The following is a 4,471-nucleotide window of genomic DNA, read 5'->3' as shown; positions in this document are numbered from 1 at the left end:
CTGGATGCGTGGCGTGAGCGTCTCAGCTGCGTGGCGTGCATACCTCCTGTCAACACTCCCGTTTTCCCCGGGAGTCTCCCGTATTTCACACCCATCTCCCGCCCCCCTCCCATTTTGTTATTTCTCCCGTGAAACTCCCGTTATTTGTATGGCCCAAACGTCGTATGAATAATCACATCAATATATTATTCCAAGGTTGTCCAGTTGCCAGATCTTGTATGAAACCCATCCTACTCGCGCAGCACATCATACACATTTCACCCCATTTGTGAGCTCAACCTGGCAACCTACAACCCAGTTGTGCCGTGGATATCTGCGCAGGTAGCCTAGTAGACACGGGAAGTTGAATAAGCGTGACTGGTAGAAATGGGAAAAGAGTGACTCCGTGTTAAGTAAATATTTAACGCAATTAACGCAGCATCCGTTTTTTTCTGTCATCCTCTGGCTGCATGGCGTTACATTATATGATGCGCTTTTATTCTTGCTAATGCTTTTAAACCATTCAAGCCATATCTTAGGCTACTTATTTTATAAAACTTTAAAAGCGGAAAGCGATCACTCATTCCTGGGAATACATTTGACATCGCAGCCTGACCTTGACGGAAATAAATATCCTACGCCAAAAGTACCAGAGAAAGAGTCTCAGCTGTGCTCAGATTTGTAAAACGTTCAGTTGCTTTGGTTTTTCAATCCATACCCGTTTCGCCCCGTGGCTCAGAAGGGACACAATAAAAATAGGGACACACGAGAAATGCAAAATGTATTAACAAAATAGAACTATACAGAAAAAAAGGAAAAAAAAAACAACTACGTACGGTACAACGGTAACAGCTAACAAATTCATAATCCGTGCACGCTTTTGCAATCGTTGTTAATCGTTCTTTCGCAATAGTTGTTTGTAATATTCAGTTCCTGTGAAAATTTTGGAAATACTGTTCCAATAGGTGAAGTTACACACCAATATGCTGATTGATTACATAACAATATTTGGATGTAATATTCAGTTCCAGTGAAAATCTGTTCCAGTTAATGGAGTAGGCCTATGTGTAATATTCAGTACCAGTAAACTCCACCCACTGGAACAGTTTCATACAGTAACTGAATATTACACAACATCACCTGTTCAGTTTTGAAAACTGTAGCCTACTCACAGATTTGTGGCCTATACCTTATTTTAGAAATCTGTTTTTCTGTATATTGATTTGTTGTGTATTTTTAAGATGAATACAACTGTCTTTATTTTTCTATGATTTGGCGATGGGGTGTGTAGCCTAATGTATAGATGACATGGAACCGCATGTGGTTGAATTGAAACCCCCTCAGGTCTCCCGTATTTTGGTACCCAAATGTTGACAGGTATGGTGGCGTGTCCGTTTTTATTTCGGCTCCCTTGTTAACAGGTTATAGAGCTAGCACACTGCCTGCGTGACGCGCGCGCCCGAGCTATCGCGCGCACGCTAGAAATAGAACCGACGCCTATTTTTCACGCGACACGCAAGCGTGTTGGAAGCGTTTCCAGGCAAAATAGAATAGGAAACGATGTTTCAATGTCATTTTGACACGAATACATATTAATAAATGACATTTTGATGTTTGAAAGTCTCTAGGTTTTGACATAAATGCAGATATAAATGTAATTTAAAAAAATATTATCGATTTTCAAATACTGCACCTGTCAATACAGAACGAATTATTCTGTAGCCTATTTTGCCGTCAACACTGCCGACGTTGTCTTTGCTGCTATATATTTATGTTTAACATGAAGTATAGGCCTTCCACAACTCTATCCCCATATGTCAAATATATCACCAATGAGGCTTATCATATGTTACCAATATTAAACATTGAATAAAAATATGAACAGCGGTTATATTAAACAAAGTTCAGAATCAAGATAAAGTTATTACCGGTAACTCTTATGTTTCTTATGATAACTGAGATAATGCTGCTAAATTTATTTATTTTTTTACCTTGAATGTCATTGCTCTAATTTATTTTTTATATTTTTTATATTTCATATTTTGTTCAAATGTTTAATATATCTGCTGTTCATATGTTAATTTATTAGTGTGTTATATGATTAGAATGTTGTCCCGGTTTTAAAATAAAGCACAGAATAAAGCACAGAATAAAGCACAGAGTGCAGAATTAATGATATTTGAGAGTGTTTCTCCCTTTTCAGGAAAAGTATCGGAAAAGTATCGAAATCGCAATTCGATTACCAATTGACTTGGTATCGGTATCGAAACAATAATTTTGGTATCGTGACAACACTAACTCACACACCACTCACTCACTCACTCACTCACTCACTCACTCACTCACTCACTCACTAATAATGAGTGACAGACGAGAGGCAGGAACACACAGGTGAACTTCTGTCACAACAAACACAAGAGACGATACACACACACACACACATATATATTCTAAGAACATCCAGGCTTTATGCGAACATTCCATTTTAGAATGTTTTTTGTTCATCACTTACACACACACTCACTCATACACTCACTCATACATACACACACACTCACTCATACACACACACACACACACTCACTCATACACTCACTCATACATACACACACACACACACACTCACACACACTCACTCATACACACACACACTCATACACACACACACACACACTCACTCATACACACACACTCACTCATACACACACTAACTCATACACACTTTTTTTTTTATTTTATTTTTTTACTTTTTTTATATCTTCAAAAATGGTCATTTTTGTGAACGTTTTGAGAACATGATGAAAGAGCAGAACGAACGCTGTATTAATGTTACTGGAAGAACGTTTGCTCAACGCTGAGAGGACATTCGCTGAGATGCTGAATTAACCGGTTAAATATGTTTAATCATGGCGGTGAGAACAATTAGGCTCATCACAACACCAAAAATATTATAAACAGAATCCAAAGATTTCATAATCCTTAATATCACCACAAAACCAATTACTAACTTCAACTGACAACTACTGTACACATATGTAGCTTTACATACAGTGCACTTAATATTCATGAATGATTATGGATTTGACTGCACTGACACTGTCGGAGAGAAACTACACTTCTTTTGTATTGTCTTCATATTTGCTGAAGTTTGCATCATTAATGCCGTTATGTTCCTGTTTATCACTGTGAAGCTGCTGTGAAACAACCTGTACTTGATACAAATCTATACAACAAACAACTTGACACAAAGTGATACATACAGCATTCCAGAACGCTTCAGCTTCACATCACAGGAATAGATGTATATATGTGTGTGTGTGTGTGTGTGTGTGTGTGACACTGATCATATATAAATAGCAAAAATGAAAATGAATCTAAAGCAGTGAAGGACAAGAATCCTCCACATCTGCACTGTTGGGGGCGAGTGATCATTTTCTCGCACACTCAAACAAACTCTTTCTGCTTCTGATCTCAGGCGAGACGAGCAGAAGCTGACGGTGTGTGTGTGTGTGTGTGTGTGTGTGTGTGTGTGTGTGTGTTTTGTCTCACGTAACTGATAATAAGAGATTATGGTAAAAGAGGCCGTCTGAACCCACATCACACGGGTCTGTGTGTGAGAGAGAGCGGTTACACACACACACACACACTCACACACACACACACACACACATGTCTGGTTCACTATCTTTGTGGGGACTCTCCATAGACGTAATGGTTTTTATACTGTACAAACTGTATATTCTAACCCCTTACACTAACCCTACCCCTAAACCTGCCCATCACACACACACACACACACACACACACACACACACACACACACACACACACACACACACACACACACACACACACACACACACACACACACACACACACACACACACACACACACACACACACACACACACACACTAACCCTACCCCTAAACCTACCCATCACAGGAAACATTCTGCATTTTTACTTTCTCAAAACAACTCATCCTGTGTGATTTATAAGCCTTTTGAAAAGTGGGGACCGCTGGCTGGTCAATGTAGGTGATCTCAGGTTTTACTATTCTTATGGGGACATTTGGTCCCCACAATGTGATATAAACAAGGGCACACACACACACACACACACACACACACTCTCTCTCTCACACACACACACACACACACACACAAAAAATGAATGGGAGAAAATGAATGAAATAGTATTTTTGTGCATTTTTCATAACAATTAACAAAATTATTTTTAAAAATAAATCAGCAATAATCTTGCAGTGTCTTTAAAAATGCTTACAACATGCTAACTCATGTTAGCAACGTACTAAAACATGCTACAAACATGCCAGCAAAATTCAAACCAATGCTAGACGCACGCCAACACTGTTTCTGCTGATGAAACTAATCTCTTTCTCTGTATTACCTCACATTTTTTGTTTCAATTAATTATTATTATTTATTTATTTTTACAGCAACCAGATTACTTACTTTTTTAAGTTTAACC

General features: G+C 38.5%; 1 long non-coding RNA gene across 1 annotated transcript; it reads right to left on the bottom strand.

The window, feature by feature from the left end:
* Nucleotides 1–3,625: 3,625 nt before the first annotated feature.
* On the bottom strand, nucleotides 3,626–4,012 carry LOC311291267. Its single transcript, XR_014627537.1, has 2 exons — nucleotides 3,912–4,012; nucleotides 3,626–3,751 (listed from the first exon to the last, which is right to left on the bottom strand). It is a non-coding gene; the product is annotated as an uncharacterized lncRNA (long non-coding RNA).
* Between the last annotated feature and the right edge of the window lie 459 nt (nucleotides 4,013–4,471).

Source organism: Rutilus rutilus (genome assembly GCF_951802725.1).
Source record: "Rutilus rutilus genome assembly, chromosome: 6".
In the NCBI taxonomy this organism is placed as follows: domain Eukaryota; kingdom Metazoa; phylum Chordata; class Actinopteri; order Cypriniformes; family Leuciscidae; genus Rutilus; species Rutilus rutilus.
This window is presented reverse-complemented; position numbering and strand designations above follow the sequence as displayed.